Below are 20,489 nucleotides of genomic sequence, written 5' to 3' on the forward strand. Positions count from 1 at the left end.
CTTAACAGATACTGAATGTTTTCATTCCCCAAAGCTTTAAATTAACCCATATGTTTTCTATGCACAATAAACGATGGTTCTGGGCAGGAGATCTTCTTGGCTATCTGCTTCCCTGGTTTATTTCAAACCTATGGCCCCTGGGAAAGCACACACATAAAGAAATGATTTTACACACACACACACACACACACACACACACACACACACATTTACAGAGTCAGAGACAGAGAGAGGTGGGGACTTTCGACTGGAGAGCAAGAATGTGATTGTGAAGAAAACCTTATCCTGAGAGGATGGATAGGAGGAGTTAGGGCTACTCTCTCCCTTCTGTTTCTCAGCCTGTTTGCTCTGAATTATGACCTCTACCACCCTATCCTCTGAGGATAGTCATGAATTCTGTGGCCAGATTACAGGTTCAACTTCCTCTCTCCCAATAGGAAACTGCCCATCTGATTCTTGAAATTGTGAATGTAAATAAAGCATTCCCAGGTCTTTACCCTAGCCAACTAACTTATATCCACCTTGGAATTCCACACCCACTCCTCATATATAGCCCTTGTTCACCCCAATAAAGTTGAGCTGTCTCACTAAAGCTGATCCTGGAAGTCAAACCATAGTTATTCACTCACATCGATACCCTGACCCCCTCTCTCTACTCCTTTTGTCCTTGAGGGCCAGTGGCCGACAGCTCAGAGGAGAACGGAGGGTCATACATAGATAGATAGATAGATAGATAGATAGATAGATAGATAGATAGATAGATAGATGTTAGATGACAGACAGACAGACAGACACATACACACACACACACACACACACACACACACACACACACACACAAACAAATTACCTTTGCTTGCTTCAAGGTTATCTTTCTCTTCCACGTATTGGTATATAAATGGATGACACTTTATGAGACTTTCTGATGATTTTAATTCTTAACAATCTGTAATTATAGAGTGTATAACACATGACATACTGAGTTTTAGTAAGAATCAGTTGCACAATAATAGCAAGAAATTTAAGACCGAGGGAAGACAATCAAAACACTAATGAGTTTTGGGCTGTGAATGAGTTTTTCTTGCCTGAAGTTATACAAGTTACCTTGTAAAACAACAGATGAAAGGCTTATTGGACCCTCTGGAGACTGAAGAATTCACAGCTTCCTATTCAGCAAAATGATGCTCCAATTTTATCACACATGATAGTCATGTAGCCAGTGTTTGTCATTTTGGCTTTTAGTTTGGAAAACTCTGGGTATATGAAAAGGAACATTTAAAGATATTACCCTGCCTTGTGGGAGATGTAAATGAAGTCACTGAAGTGATTGCATTTAGAGGGACCAATGAGCCTTGACACTCTTTGTCATTTATTGATTCTTGTGTCCCAGAGTATTATATTAATATAGTCATATAGTCAAGTTTTGGAAGAAATGCCTACACTATGTTAAGTCATCTGTGTTTTCAAGGAGGTATACCTCCCAACATGAAGCCAGGTAAGTGAATGGTGCATTGGATATCCAGTTCATACAACATCACCCCGTTGTCATCATCTGCAGCTCTGTCCTCTTTCCTGTACAAATCACAAACCAATCATTACACTTGTGGGTTATTTGGGAAAATTATTACAAGCCAAGCTTATAATTTAACTTCTTGAAAAACTTATTTAATGTCTTGAAGATCTGATCCAATGTCTGAGACTTCTGTATTGTCTACACCTGAAGCCAACACAAATTCAAGTGTGCAAGTTCAGACTATGACCTTCTCCCAATCCTGATTAGGCTGAAGTCACTTCTTTTCTCATCATTTTCAATGTTTGTTTCCCATGCCCAGATAATAAAATCTTCACATTTTCTTTTGTCTAAAGGCAGGCAAAAAAGTAGGATGTAGTCAATATCATACTTTCTTCCACATTTGCCTGAGAGCAGAACTTGTCTAGAACATCCCCTCACATAAATGGCACAAAAGGAGCCACGGGAATGACACATCTTTTAGTGGTGGTGTAATCTTCTAAATGACTCCTATTTATGCTTCAATAAAGAGGGGTGAGGCTTTTAGCAATCAGTCTGTCAATGAGAACATGACCTCATCTCTCATTCTGACTCACATCTCGGGTTCAGCACTCCTCTTGAGCCAGCTGCCATTTCAAGCCACCACAGCCGTCAGCTTCTACCGTTGATAATGCATCCTAATAGGAACCGTGAAAGACTGAATGGTAAGCCAGACAGAGGACCAGGCCTTTTCAAACTGACCTCTAAGGTCCTAAACCTCCTGAGGTTTCCAAATACACTCTGCTGCAAATGGTCCTTGTAATCGGCCACTCCCACTTCCCAGGGCTAGGTTCTATTCCTGGCCATTTACAAAATACTAATATAGCTGATAAGCTTTATTTGATAATTATGTATCAATAGTCATCCACTAACTACAAGTAAACTTTTCTTAAACAAGATGTTAAGAACAAAGGCAATAAAAGGAGGCCAGAAGTCACAACAGGAGATCTAAAAGTCTTCCTACTTTCTGCTACATTTACCACAAATCTAAAATGTCTCTAAACAGAGTCTGCCCCCTTAAACAAAACAAAAACTGCTGAATGACTGCTTACAAAACCTGCGAAACTAGCACAGAAAGTGAGAAAAATATCGAAGGAGTCCTTTGGAAAACTGTTTAGACATTAGACACTAAAAACCATATCTATCTTTCAGCTCAACAATTTTACCTTTAGAAGTCTACCCGAAGAGAACGCACAAGATATTTTGGGAAAGGACTCATAAGTACCAAGTAAAAGAGGATCCCATTTAAATTACCCAGTGATGAAATGGCTAAATAAACTATGACATATCACTATGTGTAAGCAGGGTTCCCCAAAAATTAAAATAATAATTAGCAACATCACAGGAAAATGTCCAGGAAGGTTTTTTGTTACTGTTTTGTTTGTTTGTTTTACTTTTTATTGATTTTTGTGAATTTCCCATTATGAATTAATCTAACTCACCCCCCATCCCTTCATTTCTGCCCTCCACCTCTGCAAACCCCAAGTCTACCCCACAGAAAAATAACAGTTTCAGAAACCTCACTGTGAAAGTTGTGGTATAGCACAGTGTGTTACACTATACACCATTTTGCCCAAGCAGCTTTACTTGCAAGGAGCCATCTGTTTGTTTCAGGGCCTATGGCTTCACCTTCAATTCTGGATCCTCAGCCAGATCCCTCTTGATTATCCTATTATTGACCTGTGTCATGGAGGTTCTGCAGCTTTGGATCCACAGAACCGGCCCCTTCTTGTGCTCCAACCATTCGCAGACGGGGTGGTAGTTGGGGCGGGCCAACTCTAAGCTCTGGATCTTGGCCCCGGGTGGAAGCTGAATTGGCCAGCCTAGCAGCCCTCCTGTGCCCATGTCACTAGGGTCAGCTTACCCAATTTGACCAGGAAAAGGATGGGACCAACTCTTCCACTCTCAAGCTCTCAAGCCTTACAGGCTGGCTCTCCCATGCTCCTACCACCGGGACTGTGCTGCCCAGGCAATATGCAGGGGCTTCATGGCATTTTAAATGAGGCTTGTTTCCTACTCTAGGAAACACTATTCCAGGCAGAAGGATTCACTGATGTTTTAAGGCTTCCGGTCTGATATGAGAAAAAAAATCTTACCTTTTAAAAAAATAATACATTTTAATAGAAATAGAATACATCACTTTCTAACCTTTTTTCTTCTCTCCAGGCCCTCCCAACTACTGCCAGATTTCTTTCATGTTCACCCTACTCTCAAGTTGATAGTTTCTTTACCTTTGATTATTATTGGTAAACAATGTGCATATATGTATATATATATGTGTATATATATATACTCATACACATACACGTACACATATACATATATATCAGGCTCTTCCTTCTGCCCTCATAGAGGTTCTCCTTCCACACTTGTCACTTTCACTCCACACTCCTCCTGCTTCTACTATTTTTCTTCAGGCTCCCTGTCTACCCCTACCCTTAAGTTCTAAGGACAACACCAAATTGCCTTATAAAGACAATGAATTGGGAGTATCTATAAGTTCCCCCCACTGCATCATCTCTAAATCCATGCTAAAGATAAGCTACTTTGGTATTTGGGATCATATATAGAGGTCTGAGCTTCCTTCCAGAATTAATAAACATGCATTAGGCTGCAGCATATGTCAATCAAGATCCATATTCACTCCAAGCCTTCGGGTGAACCTAACACTTCACTAGAATTGTGTGTTATCACTGTTCTTTGAAAGCCTGTGACACAGAAAACATTAAAATTGTCACAGAGCACAAATCTAGTATATTCTATGTCTACTACCAGTGATATATTTCTTTATGAAACTGGAGATAATCATGAATAGGAGAAATCATGAATTGGAGAAAATATTTCAGAAATCACACGATGTATCCAGCATGATTACATTGTAGCTTTTTGTTTGGCACCAAGTGTTTGAAAAATTAATACATTTTATACCCATCAAATATATTTATATTAACATATACCTTAAAATATATGCCAATAATATTTTATAAACATATATACTTACTAAAACATAAAATTTTAAGTGTAGACAACTGGAGTTTTAAAAGTGTATTTGTCATATTTCACATAAGAGTCACTCTACAGATGTTGTTCCCCTTGTACATACAGAGATTTAAAATGAGGGCCTCTGGAAACTTCTCAAGAAAAGTTTTCAGAACACTAGTTTAAATTTTCAAAATTCACAATTAACCAAGGATTTGCAAGGACAACACATGTTCAAAAGTGTAGAGCCATCTCAGTGAGAACTGACTTTGGAGCATTAACCCTAACCCCTTCTCCTCAGGGTCACAAAAGCCACCAAACCAACAGCTCAGCAGTAGAAATAGCCATAATTCAATGGGAAGAACCTTCTGGAAGGAATCAGCCTATGTGAGAGTTAAGATCCCTAACCAGACAGATTCCTCAGCATTGTGTATGTAACGTCAAACCTATCACAAGTCTTCTTAGAGGAGAGTGTCAGAAAAGAGAACGTGTTCTGTCTTCCTGGCTTTGAAATTGCAGGAAAGATTTCCTAATGGAAGGCATATGGGCCACCGTATGCAACAGACATGTTTTACAAATTGCTCCATGAGAAACAGAGTCCTGAAGCCAATCTTTAGAATTCTAATTTCACAATCTGGACATAGCACGTGGAGTGTTGACCGCAGCAACAATAGCATGCACATGTACCTACTACTTAAATACTTATACTTGCACGTCCTCAGCGTCGAGTGATGAATAGGAAGTGCCTGGACCACTTAAATAGGCTATTGCAAGGATGATGTGTCAACACTGCTGCTTGTGAGGACACAGGACACAAGAGGGTGTCACATAAGCATGAAGAAAGGCCAGTCAATATATGACACTTAGTTTCTGCATCCTGAAACGATTTGGAAAGAACTTGGAAAAAATAATTGTGTATTATTAAATGAGTCTTCCTTTTATTTCATTATTTTTAAGTCAGCTCACAATGCAGTCTTTTACTTTGTAAGCTTAATTTGAAGGACTCAGACCTTCCCATTACAAAAATTATACTCAGAGTCTGGAACTAACATAAAAGAGACATACAGATCAGTGGGAGATTGGAATGTCCTGGAGGATAGTTTATATTTATGAATACTTGGTGTTCTACGGGGCTCAAAAAAAGTTAAGGGAAAAAAGTGTCATCAACAATTTTTTTATCCTAAAGTAACTGGGCATTGGCACCCAAAGGAGTCAAGTTGGATGATTACAGCATACCATAGGCAGACATTCTTTCAAAACAGATCATAAACAGAAACAAAAGAACCGAAAGTGTAATAGTATTAGAAAGATATACTAAAATACTAACCCTGGGTTAGGGGATGGTTTCTTATAAATAACACATAAAGCTCAAGCAACAGTTGTAACACCATCAGACAAGTAAGTTTATTTCAACGAAATTAGAAGCATGTATTTTAAAGCAAGTCACTTAGTAAGAAGACAATGTACGTAATTGGAGAAATGTTTACAAATCTTGTTATCCATAAAAAATAAAACATTCTGACAACTCAGTAAATAACAGCACAACAAAAACATGGGAAAAGGATTGGAGTAGATGCTTAGCCGGTCAATAGGTCAATAGGTCAATAGCAAAAAAAAGGAGAAAAAAAACCCCAGAATTTAACAGCATTAGTCATCATTAAAAAATGAGTCAAAATTATGCGCTATGACTTCACACTCACCGTGGTGGTTAAAATTCAAAAGATATGCAATCCTAAGTGCTTGTGGTCGTGCAGAGAATGTAGAACCCTCTTAAATTGCTTGTGAGAATGTAAAACAGAATGACCCACCTTGGAAAACATTTTTTCTTTTCCTCAAAGTTTAAATAGAGGTGTAATATAGCACATCTAAATAACTCTAAAGTTTACGAGTTTATCTGTTTTGTTGGGACTTTTTAAAACTATAATTGTCTTTTAGCTATGTGACTGCAATTTTGAATATGTATGTGTAAGAGTTGATGAAAGAGTCTTTGTGTGGTAGTAAATAATACAAACAATGCACCAACCCAAGCTACTGCTGGCTCTGGCAGGCCACATGGCATCTACGGGGTATTTTCTTCCTTCCTTCCTTCCTTCCTTCCTTCCTTCCTTCCTTCCTTCCTTCCTTCCTTCCTTCCTTCCTCCCTCCCTCCCTCCCTCCCTCCCTCTCTCTCTCTCTTTCTTTCTTTCTTTATTGGATTTCAAACGTTATCCCCTTTCCTGGTTTCCTGTCCATAAACCTCCTATCCCAACCCCCCTTCTTCTATGAGGGTATTCCCCCACCGATCCACTCACCCCTTCCCTCCCTGACATCCCCTACACTGGGGGTGGAGCCTTGGCCCGACCAAGGGCTTCTCCTCCCATTGGTGCCCAACAAGGCCATCCTCTGCTACATATGTAGCTGGAGCCATGGGTCATGTGTACTCTTTGGATGGTGGTTTAAGTCTCTGGGAGCTCTGGTTGGTTGGCATTGTTGTTCTTAAGAGGTTGCAAACCCCTTGAACTTTTTCAATCCTTTCTCTAACTCTCCACCCTACTCGTTAAGTTCCCAACCTCCATTCCATATTGTTGCAAGCTACTCCCTGGGTTCTGGGGCGATCTTGCCATCTATCTAGCTCCCAAGGTGGGTCGTTGTCATACCAGTTCCATATCAAGACCGCCTATCTCGGGCTCTCTTGTTATGAACTCTGCTCACATTGCCAGCATCCACCCACTGTGGTTATATTCACAACTCTCAGAAACCTGTTAAAACCAAAACTCGATAAGCTTGTAATTTACCAATCAGATTTATATCTTAAATTCTCACTCCACAAAACATCCACACAACAAAATCAGAGCCAATTAATATTCATATAAACTGCTCACCTAGATAAGGCAAATTGTCCTGTAAAATTCCATCCCTTATGAAATATTTATAATTACCTGTGGCCCATTAAGGCCACACAGTTCTAGGTCATCCTGAACTGCCTCCATCTTGGCTCTTCTTTTTTCTCCTCTCCCTCTCTTCTCTCTAAAACTCCGTGCCCGACTTACTTTTTCACTGCCCAGTCACAGGCCTTGCCTTAGCTTGTGCCTGCCCTCACGTGCATATAGACAACAATCTACAGATTTGTTCCCAAAATGATGAGAGTAGATTTTGGAATAACTTCAGCATCCTCATAAACACTGCTAGAACCATCCTCTGAAATGTTGAACTGGAAGCTGGGTTTGTGTATTTATTATATTTAAGTCTAATTCTGAGCAAGGCAAAGGAAAACACAGAATGATTAACTTTTATCCAGGGTCAATAGTGCATTGTGCTGCCATGGAGATTCGTTATAAATTCATAAAAATAAGGACACTGGAGATCGATATGTACCAAAGCGGTATTTTAAATGTTTCATCTGCCCCTTGCTTAGACAAAATGTCAGCCTGTCTGCCCCTTATTATTAAATTAAAGAGGAAAAGGAGTCCAATAACTCTGAAAGAGAAAGATAATTTTATTAAAAGAGGTTGAAGTAGTCACGTGGCAATAGGGATAAGATTAATGGGATTAATTTGGACATGTTGCATTCCTAGGACTCTTTCTGGCTTTACTTCAAGTACTGAATACAAACATAAAACATAAGTATGTCCACTAAAAACAATTCTAAAATAGAGCATAGATGATATAGCAAAAAAGAGAATATAAAACTCTAATTCTTGACTCTAGTCACGTTATTTCAATAGTGTTAAAATTTAAGCTTGATGTTTGAATCAATTCAATCTCTCACTCTAGAGTATTCACATAATACATATTATGGTTTTCTTTCATTTTGCTTTTATAATCTACAACTCACAATGCTGTGGATGTGGACACCTGGGACAGCACCCAACTCTCCATCTGAATTGGGACATTTGGTTGTGGTCTAATAATGCATATTGGAACATTTGGTCTGTTATAATATAAATAAGTTCTTTTTAGGATACTAAATCATTATGACTCTAACAAACTATTTTATATTTTATTTGACTTTAAACTTTAATTTTTGTGGCTGTAGTAAAGTTTATTTTGAGTATCATATTTTTATTTAGAATGGATTTTGAGAATGTAACTAACTCTAGAAATGTTACTTTCATTTTTTTTAAAATATTTAGCTGTCTTCAGACACACCAGAAGAGGGCATCGGATCTCTTTATAGATAGTTGTGAGCCACCATGTGGTTGCTGGGAATTGAACTCAGGACCTCTGGAAGAGCAGTCAGTGCTCTTAACCACTGAGCCATCTCTCCAGCCCCCTGTTACTTCCATTTTATGTTGTACTCATACTTGGGTATTAGGAGCCCAGTATGCAAATGTGAACAATGAACATTAACATTAGGAAAATGTCTTAGTCTGCATTGGGTTGCATGAGATTGACTTGCTGTTTGTTTATGCCATTAATATTAATTTCCTGACATACTGTGAATAATTAACTTTGATAATTATGATGTCTGTAGTCACTGGCCAGATCTTATTTACAATACTTTTAAAAATGAAATCTTCCTTCTGGAAGAGGTTTTTTTATATTCTTAATAGATTATGATATATTTGTCATGAATGAACATAAATTACTACTAACAACTATTAAATATACATCAAATTAGCCAAAAGCATGGTCACATAAAAACATGCTCAAGAATGTTGCAAACAGCTTTATTCATAATGCTCCTATAAGTTGGATCTGAAATATTCCACAAAGGCCTCGGTCCCTAGCCTGGTGATACTTTTGGGAGGGGGATTGAGCCTTTAGAAAATGGAGTCTTGTGAATGCCTAAGGACATTAGGGACATGTCTTCAATGGAACTGTGAGACTCTAGTCTCTTGCTTTGGTTCTCATTTATTTTGGGCCCTGAGGTGAGTGGATTTATTTTACTAAGCACTCTCTTCAGGTTGTGCTTGATTCAAGAACACAAACCATGACTGGTATGGTGGTTTGAATAGGAATGGCCCCCATAGACTCATGTGTTTGGATGCTTGGCCCATAGGGAGTATCACTGTTAGGGGTGTGGCCTTGTTGGATGGAATATATCATTACTGGGGAGGGCTTTGGGGTCTCCTATGCTCACGCTATGCCCAGTGCGATACATAGTCTCCTGCTAGCTGCAGATCAACACATGGAACTCTCAACTCCTCCTCCTGTGTCATGTCTGCATGCACAGTTATTTCCTGCCATGAGAATAATGGATTAAATCTCTGAAACTGTAAGTCAGCTCCAGTGAAATGTTTCCTTTATCAGAGATGCCATGGGGGTCATGGTGTTTCTTTACAGCAATAAAAGCCTAACCAAGAGAGTTGGAAACTTCTAAAATGTGTGCCAAATATATGTACTCGGAAAAGGTTTTTTTATACCCTAATGTATAACGTCCCTAATGTCCTAATATATGTATTATATAAAAATATGTTTGCATATAAAATTTTTTTCATAATTTGGATAAAAGCTATATCAAGCTGATAACTTCAAATTCTGCAATAAATATTTCTATTTAAATTTGAAAATAATTTAACTAAATACTGTTAAATAAATATTTGTTGTTCATTATATTGAGTATATTAGAAACAGATAAAGTGTAAAATCTTTGATAAACTAACAACTTTTCATGTCTATTTCTACAATTAATTGTTAAAGATTTATTTTAGACTGTTATGCTCTAAGGGATATATGACAACATATAAATTGCTTATAGTTCGTTTACTTTAGCTATCTTAAATGTAGGTAGTTATTTCTTTGTGCTGGTATTCTCTTTAAATGTAGTTTGACTACTCATAGGCTCCATCTCTCTTAACCAGTAAAATCAGTTAATTGTAGGCCAAAATTAGGATACAGAAGACATGCACTGAAACATTCATTCTTCAATGTGCAAAATGGTTTTCTTTAGTTAGATCAATATTGCTGAGTGTATGTGTTTGAGAGAAACTAAACTTTAAAATTTTAATGAAAAAAAATCTACAAATGCCTTATATGGTCAAAGGTGATTACAAAATGAAAGTAAATAGGAAAGGAGAAAGATACAGGTAGGATCAATGCTAAAGACATCATTCTTCATTCAGATATGCTACATAGGTCTGGATCCACATAAGTTCCTCAAATTTATTTCAGAGAGGCAATGATTCTGGATTATTCTAAAAATCTGATCATAGAAAAAGAATATAGGTAACTGTCCAGATAGCTCAATTTCATTGTCCGCTCTGAGAAATTGTCATTCATAATTCAACTCTTAATCTTCCTGTTACATGTGAATTCTTTTTTCAAGAAGATGAAACTTTAGTAAATGAAAATAAAAAAAACCACAGAGGATCTTTCACATGCATTAGAGGCTTTAAGATTATAGTAGACACTTATGGAGCAATTAGTATACAAGCTTTTTTCCAATTTAAGTATGCTATAAAGACTGTGCCTATCTTTGTCAACTAAAATACTTTGACTATTTATTACAGAAAAAGATCACTGTATACCTACAATAAGGAGTGCATGAACATTTCATATGTTCACCATTTTGTGAGAATCAAAGAGCCTGACCTCGATTTCCCTGTCTGTTTTAGTCTAGAGTGTAGAGGATAGAAAATCTTAAATAAAGTATATAATCGGGATTCACAAAAGTTGGAAGAAATGTAAGCGATAACCACAGAAATCCACATGAGGGGAATAACAATAATAACTAATACGCTAAGGAATCCCAAGCATGGAACTAAAGCCTAAACATGAGGTCCCACAGAACACCAACTGAGCCAGAAGGTCCAGGGATGAGTTTTGGCAATCTGCACGAGATCAAGCTCACGAGCTGTTCTGCTGCAAGATTAAATTAAGCACTCTAAGTAGTGGCTTAAGTAACGACTTTGCCATACAAAGCGTGACTTAAAGGAATGCTGCAGCTCTATAGTATAGTCACAGGCATCTACGAAGTATACTGTTGAATATAAAAATTAATTGCCAAGCAAATCATACCCTTCCACACATGTATGTATTTATGATGTATACACACTTATGCGTGTTTGTATATGTTAGGGAGGTGAGTGAATGTGTGTGCGCATGCATGTATGTGTGTGCATCGAGTCTAAGTGTGAATGAGTGTGTGGGTGTATACAAATGTACATATCTTTATATATTTGTATGTATGTGCTAGATTTTAGTGTTAAACTCTACCCTTTAAAATATTTGAATAACAAGGTTTTGTTGGCATATCTGTTTTAGCTGCTTTTCTGGGTTATTATATCTCTTACCCTTCACGCTGATTCCACCTAATCCCTTCCAAGCCCCCCAACACTAGGGAGAAGAGAAAGTTAGAGGGGAAAGGGGACATAGATATCTTTAGACTACTTCCTGCTAATTAGGGACATTAGGTTCCCAGCAAGTCCAATCTTCCTCTTTAGGATATCTCCAACTTCTTTTCTTCAATTCACAACAACGGCAACCAGGATCACAGGGAGCTGCAGGCTCGCCCATTTAAACCCTCTTCAGCCACCACCCCCAGGCCTGAATTAAACTATCTGCAGCTGGCAAAACTCATGCTCCCTTAGATCATGAGACAACTGTTGTTAATGGTTGTGGACAAACTGAAGCAGCCCATATCCCATACCTGGGATTAAAAAACATTCACATAACATAATTGGGATCTTTAAGATACCAAAATTCTCGCTACAGGTTTTGCTGGTAAGCATGTTTTATTTTAACAATTTGCATTTACAAATAGTTTTAGTGTATATTTCTGTTTTCTTGGTATAACATTGTTGAAGTATTGTTTATGAGTTTTCAAGTTATGTAATAGTAACTCCTTTATCATTCCTAGAATTCGGGATTTTTTTCATGATTACATTAATGGATTTTATATTTTTGTTTTTGTTTTCAGGTAAGTGATTCTTATTTCATTTGTTTCCTACTTGTTATTCAGCAAGAATTTTACTGATTTTTTTTCTACGCAATTATTTCTTTTCTCTACAACTCTTTTTGGGCTATTATATTGAAACTTTATCATTGGATTTTAATCATTTTCACTTCTCACAATTAGAATTTAAAGGCATAGGTGTATATTTTTAATTTATTACCTATATATTTAAAGAGCTTTGTTTCATTCCTTTTAAATACTTACTAATTTTTCTTCAATTGATTTTTTTCATTTAAAAAGATACTCAATTTAAGGAAATGATAACAAATGTTGTCCAAATGCTTTGCAAGGTGGAATTCCCTGTGCTGTCAGGAGTGGTGATCTGGGAGGCCTTTGTTCTTAAACTCTTGTATCATCTAACATCTGCAGAAAAAACTCTTGCTAGGTTGATTGCTGCTGGGTGCCAGAGGCCTGTTTGTATTCCAGCAATGTCCCTTAGGAGCACCTGAAATTCATGGTGTCCTTGAAGTTTCTTTCTGCTGGAAGAGCTCTGCAGCTATGATACTGCGTGGGTGGAAATGTTACTTCATTTATGAACTGTTAAGCCAGCCTTTGTACAGTCGAGACAATAAATCTGAGTGTGATCCAAAAACAGAAAAGATATTGTGAAGAACCATAAGATTGTAAAAGGAAAGTATTATGAAGCCATAAAGAAAAAGATAAGAAAGGGCAGAGCACACCAGCAGAGGGAGACCAGGAAGAGAACAGAAGAGAGGAGAGGAAGGAGGTGGGGAAAGAAGGGGTCATGAGGGGAAGAAAAGGGAGGGGAGAAAGGGGAAAGAGAAGAGGCCATCCTTTAACCTAAGTATTACACAGATTGTGTGCCTAGGGGTATCTTCAACCATGTGTCCAGGTCAGGAGAGTAACAGAAGCTAAACCTCACATGTGCAGGTAACCTCATGAGCACAGACCAAGTACAGCTAGAATAGCCATTGACCACACCAAGAGTACGTCATGGGATGGTTGAGGGCCAAGGCTACAAGGCTTTTACAGGCTCTACAGGCCCAATGTAGTGCTAGGAGAGAACGTTAGTGAAAATCTGGTGACCCAAACACTTTATCAGCTATGCTACAGGGGCAGGAGGAACTAGGGACAAATTCCTCATGTTTACTGATATCTTTACTGTGCTCTCATATTCTATAACATACAGGTGTTCTTTTTCTAGTCCTTTTCGTACAGGTGGGATGTCCTCTAGGCCTCATATCCACAGTGAAAACTAAAGTCTGAGTGTTTGCCACTCTCAAGAAAGGCTTGCCAATGGTGCAAAGATGTGTTGTCTGCTTGCCATATGCAGATTAATGTGGTTTGGTTAGCTTCTCTACCACTGGCAGCTGCTACCGTACTCTCTCCAGAGAGTCTGAATGTCAGCCTTTGTACTTATTTATCCAATCTCTGTCTTCTCTCCCTTCCCCTACTCCTTCATCCGTTCACCCTCCCTCTCTCTTCCTGTTCTCACAGTGTACTATGCCCTTTGGTATTTTTTTTCCTACAGTTTCCTAATTTCCTATCGCAATCACATGCTCTTACGTCATCACAATACGTGTCCTATTTTAGCGTACACTGAACTTTTTGTATCTTGACTGAACAGACACTTGCGTAACTGTTAGAGATGAAGATAGTCTTTTAAAGAACAAGATCACGGTGAGAGGGCAGTGTCCAGTGGGAGCGCAACATTTACTTCTCCAGCAGCATCATAAAAATGATGTCCCATGGAGAGAGCAAACAGGAGGTCCTCCCAAGGCAGAATGGATGAGAAGGACAAATTAGTCAGTCTACTAGAGATGATTTTTAGAGTCTTGTCCCATTTGGGGGGTGGGGGTGAAGTGAGGTTGAGACTCATATCCTAATGCCTTCTAAAGGCCAAGTCTCTAATAGCATTAGCTATAGAATTACCATTGTCTGTTAATTGCAGTTGTTAGAGAGGAGTTTTTGTTTCTTGAACATTTCATGCTTAGAATGTGTTTTAATCAAGAACCGTCTTTCCCTCCTCCACCCAGTCTCCCCCCACTGCTATTCTTTCCCAATCTCTTGTGTTCTTCTTCAAAACCACTTAATGCTGCCAGGATGTACATGGTTGTGGAGCCACCTACTGGATCATTGGTAACCTCTAAAAAACCACAACCTTGAGGAAAACAGACTTTCCCTCACCCAGAAACTGTCCACGACCTCCTCTTTCACTCATGCTGCGATTTTCATCCTTACACCAGGCTTTCGAATTGTCTTTTTATTCAGATCTATTTTACACCTAGGAGCATTTTGCCTGCCTATGTATGTGCACAATGTGTGTGACTGGTGCCTTTGGAAGTCAGAAGAGAGTGTCATATGCCCTGGAGCTGAGTTACAGGCAGTTGTGAGTTCCCATGTTGATTCTGGGATTCCAGCCCTGATTCCCTAAACAGGCAACATATTCTTGGGTTCTGTGCTATCTCTGGTCACTGCCCCCAGCAGATTTTTTTTAAATACGTAGTTACTTTATAAGGGATGCCTAAAATATGATATAATATTTAATGAAAGGAAATGGTTGTAAAATATAAGACAAAAAATAAAACTAAAGAAGTTGTTGGAACCAAGAATAGATATTGGACTAATGAGGAACACTTAAGTGTAGAGACAATGACCTTAGATATCTTATGGTAAGCATTCCACTGAAACGAGAATTGAGAGCAATTCTAGATGAGCATGTCCTAACGTCACCTCACACTCTGAAGACAGATGTTGGAGAATGACAAGGTCATCAACAGAGTAAGAAACTTGATGACATCTTTCAGTTTCATCAGATAAAAGAGCGACGATATCAAATTATTTAAATTTGAATGGGAAAGTCAACAATACTGACCTAGGGAGCATATGTAGGTAGAACTTTATACCAAACAGCTAGATAACAGAAGATAATTAATTCTTTTTCAACATGCATCCTGTTATGACACCATAAACTTTAGGGAACTGGTACCATATAGTTATCACAGACTATATTAGAAGTTAAAGATTAATGTTTTAAGTGTTTTTACATATGGAAGCATGTAAATATTTCAGGGATTAAAAGGACTTAATTTAAAAAATCAAAATATATAATAATCCAATTATTACCTTTCAAAATTGGTGATGCACACTAAAGAAAAAGAGGGTATAGTTGTAAATGCTATAGAAGAAAACTAGAAAATGAATGAGCTAATATTAATTAGCTACCACAAAAAAATAAATGAAAGGGTAAACACAGAACCAACCTAGAAAACGACACACTGGATCATCGAACATGGGGAGACAGTGTATAGCTTCCAAAGGTCATTCGAAGTATATCCTTCAGACTTCTCCATTCCAGTCGTCTAGGTTTACCCTTCCAAACAAGTAACAACACTAAATATTAAAAAGCAAATAGTAGAGATACAAGACAGGCTTCACATCTGACCAAGAAGCACAGGAGAAGACTAAAACACAAATTTTGGACACAAATGTACAGGTTACCTAAAACTCAACTAAGTGATGAGTATAAAAACAATTTTCTAAGATACATTCTTTTTTTAAAAAAAAAAGGACCATAAAGAAAATGATTGGCAGCCAGGAGTACCAAAGCACTTGTAATGCCCATGCTCAAAAACATAAGAATGAAGGTTGCTGTGAGAATGAGGTCAGCCTAGGCTACATGACCAGCCAGGGCAATATAGCATGATTGAAACTTTGGACTATTTTATCCTGCTGTGACAACAGAAAAAATATAAACATGTAATAATATAGAGTGATTGTGGATAGGAAGACTTTGAAACACAATATTCATGTTAGATTTTTTTTTAGGACAGGAACAATATAACTTTTCTCTCTTCTCCAATTTACTAAAATAAGTATATTCAATGAAAGAACCTGCATACATAAAATGTTGTTCTCTATACTGTTACTTCAATGATTTTTGCAAGTAGTAAAACAACATTTCCTTGGAAATTGGACTCTTGAAGGTCTGGTCCTCATAATTCTGTTTTTAGGTTTTATTTTATTTTTTTGATTACAGTAATTACAGCACAACCCTGAAAGCTCTTCTCTCTGACACCTGTGCCTGTTTGTACAAATCAGACAAGCGAACTACATTAATTTATATTTTTAAATTTTCACTCTAGGTGTATGTATATCTTGAACCTATCTATCCCGATAATCAACCAGATTGAGAATATTGGCATGAAGCTTTATCTATCTTTATTAAGAAGTTAGACCACTTTCTCTAAATATATTTGAACAATGTTTTATTTCATTAAAAATGATAGTATGGTGTTTCCCTAAAGCACATTAGATTTAATAAGTAATTATTATGATCAACTCAAGATTCTGCTGCCCAGTTCTGGCTCCTCTGTGAGTCGGCAGGCAACTGGCAGCCTAGGACTAGATCACCCAGAAGGCTTTGTTCACACAGCTGCTTGTTAACTGGGGCAAAAATTGTAACAGGCCATAGATCTTTCATCACCTAAAAGGCTAGCCAAAGCTCCTTCCACATGATGACTGTGACAGCAAAGGGTCAAGGAAGCTAGTTAAGTCTTCCTTCTAAGCTTCAACAACTCTACATGTCTAGTTGGACACTGGACTCAATCTCATGGGTTGAGTTCCAGCAAAATAGTGTGCTTCCCACCCTTGCCCCATGTCTCTCTCTGGCTGCCCTGTGCTCACAATTGCTTTCACTTTACCCCTATGCAAATTGCCCACTCTCCTAGTACCCTCAAAACTCCGTTTGAATTTTGACATCAGGATCGGCCAGGACTGTTGTTACACTGGGAGCAACTTTTGCAAATACAAATGAGGGTACATGGATTCAGGGGCTTGAGCTAAAACCAAAACCAAAACCCTGCAAAGAAATGCAATCCACAGCAGTCACTGGAGCTTAGCCACTTTGGCGCTGCACCAAGAGATGCTCTTGCTCCTCTCTGGGAGTTAACTCTCAGTGATGCTGTGCATGAAGGCACTGTCATTCAAATATGTCATGTGCTTGTCCCTATTTGCCTGCTAAACCTTCTCCCTTTCCTTTTCCCACAGTCTCACTTCTTCAAAGTCTGACTTCTGCTCCCCCTGTAAATACATGACGGTGTGTGTGCGTCTGTGAGGGTGTGTGTGTGTGTGTGTGTGTGTGTGTGTGAGAGAGAGAGAGAGAGAGAGAGAGAGAGAGAGAGAGAGAGAGACAGAGAGAGACAGAGAGAGACAGAGAGACAGAGAGACAGAGGCAGAGACAGAGACAGAGACAGAGACAGAGAGACAGACTGGGGGATTATGAATCTGTATAAAATACACAGCTGAGAGAAAGTATCTGTTATTTGTCATTCTGAGCACTCATTTTTTCATATAATATTTGAGCTATAGCTGTATCCTTTTTTTCTGAACAAACAACCCACTTTCATCTTCTTTATAGCTGATTAAAAACCCAGAGCATACATGTTCCACATTTTATCAGTTCATCTGTTGATAGTGAGGCAGATTCCCTAACTAGGCTCTTTTGAAGAGTGTTGCAGTGCACACGGATGTGAAGGCATCTCTGATACGTTGACCTGAAACCCTTCAGGTACATATTCAGAATTGGCGTCATTGGGCCACAGGTTGCAATGGCATAGTAAGATCTATTTTAAGTTTTAAGGAACCTCCGTCCTGATTTACATTGGGACTAATTTTCTTTACATTCCCACCAATGGAAGATAAGGAGTCCCATTTGCCACACCTTTACTGCTATCTGTTGCCTTTTGTCTTCTGAATGATGACCAATATCACAAGTGCAATGGAATCTCAAGTGTGGAGAACTTGCATCCCCCCATGGTTAAGGTCGTTCAGCTTTTCTTCCTTTGTTTTTTGTTTCATTATGCTTCACAATTATGGAATTAGCTATTCTGGTATTTAGAATTTTGAGTTCTTTATATGTTCCAGCTGTTAATGCTATGTACCAGATATACAGCTATCAAATAGTTTCTCCTACCTAAGCTGTCTTTTCCTCTGCTGGGCAGAAACTTTATAACCCTATAAAACCCTATTTGTCAAGTCTCAGTTTCCCTTCCTGAGCTCTGGGGGTCATTTTCAGAATGGCTGTACCTGCATTTATAACTTGAAAAGTCTCCCCTTCTTTTTCTTCTAACAGCTTCAGAGACTCACGGTTAGCATCAAGGTCTTTGATCTATTTTTAATTGACATCTGTGGAAGGCGAGAAATGAAGCTCCATCTTCATTCTTCATGTGTGAAGCCGTCTTTTTCCCAATGTATATCTTTCTATGTCTTTGTCAAAAATCAGATGGCTGTAGCCGTGGCTATACTTCTAGGCCCTGTATTTTGAAACATTGGTTGGCATTTTTGCCAAAAAAAAATGCAGTTTTTGTTAGTCACATCCTACAGTATAATTCTAGATTGAATAATATGATGCTGCCATGTTCTTTCTGCTGAAGACATCTGTGTTTGTCTGGGATCCTTTGTGTTTCGATATTATTTTAGGATTTGACTAGTTCAGGAAAGAATGTTAATGAAATTTATATAGAGATTATGTGGCATCCGTAGGCCACTTTGGTGAATACAGACATCTTCACTCAATTAATTCTAGTAGTCTGTAAGCAAGATATCCATATTCTACTTTGGTCATATTTTTCTTCAGCGTCTACGTTTTTCTTTGTAGAGATCATGCCCTTCCTTGACTGTTTACTCCTAGGTTTGTAAACTCTTGTGAATGAGATAGTCTTCCTGATTTACTTCTTGACACGTTTGCTATGTGAATGGTACTGATGCGTTGTCTGTGATGGTGACGGTGATGATGATCTTTTCCTACGTGCTGAAACATTTGAGTTTTTAGGGCCTCATATATAAGGCAATATTGCCTTCAGATGGAGATTGTATCATTTCTTACTCCCCTGTGTGTGTCTCTTTTATTTCTTTCATTTTGTTGCTCTAGCAAATAAGATTCGAACACTACTGAATAAGAATGGAGAAAGTGGATATCCTTGTCTTTGAGTTCTTTTCACATTCAGTATCCTGTTGGCTATGGGTTTCTTTGTGTAGCCTTTATTGGGTCAAGGTGTTTTCTTCTATCCTAAGTTGTTTGGAGTTTTTACCAGGACTTTGTCAAATATCTTTTCTGCATCTTTTGAGATGATTTTGTGTTTGTGACTTGAGTCTATTTTTTCTGACCTTGAATCTATTTATATGATATATTACATTTCTTGACTTATATATGCTACAGTAACTTTGCATCCTTGGAACAAAACCAAATTGGTGATGATGAACATTCCCTTGTACTAGATTGTTAAGAATTTTTGCTCTATGTTCATCAGGGAGATTGACCTATGAATACTGTTTATGTTGCATCCTTATTCAACATAGTATCAGGATGACGCTGCCTTTTTGGAATGAGTTTGACATTATTTTTCTCAAGTATACAAGTATCTTAATTTTGTAAAGGAGAACATTGGTCTGGTCAGAAGAAAACACTGTAAAACTGAATAGTATTTTTCTAATAATGTGATGAGAGCCAGGTATTAGTACTTGGAGACAGAGAATGAAGTTTGCAGGCCACGCAGACACAAGAAGCAGCAAGTCAAGACCAGCACTTCCACTGTCCTCCAAAGAAAGAAAGGGGGAAAGACATAAGAAAAATACATGGACTCTGTGTTGTGTTGACCAATCGCACCTGGGCATGTGGCATGTCCTGAAGTATGGTTGATATATCCAGTGAAGAAAACCAATTTTCCATCAGAATTTGGGTGGGATGAGGGAGGGGAAGAATATGATCAAAGTATATTGTCTAAAGTTTTTAAATAAAAATAAGTTAATTTTAAAAAGAAAGGGAAATTATAAATCACATTTTTTTTATTAACTTGAGTATTTCTTATTTACATTTTGACTGTTATTCCCTTTCCCAGTTTCCAGGCCAACATCCCCCTAACCCCTCCCCATCCCCTTCTTTATGGGTGTTCCCCTCCCCATCCTCCCCCCATTACCGCCCTGCCCCCAAGATACAAAAGTACTGTACCAATGGTTATTTATGAATATTAAAAAGTAATGGTGAAATGTCCAAGGTTATAGATTTTTGGTGTTGTATTCTCAGTACTAGGTAGAAAATCAATCCCAGCCCAGAAAACTTTATTG

Source organism: Rattus rattus, chromosome 8, assembly GCF_011064425.1.
Source record: "Rattus rattus isolate New Zealand chromosome 8, Rrattus_CSIRO_v1, whole genome shotgun sequence".
In the NCBI taxonomy this organism is placed as follows: domain Eukaryota; kingdom Metazoa; phylum Chordata; class Mammalia; order Rodentia; family Muridae; genus Rattus; species Rattus rattus.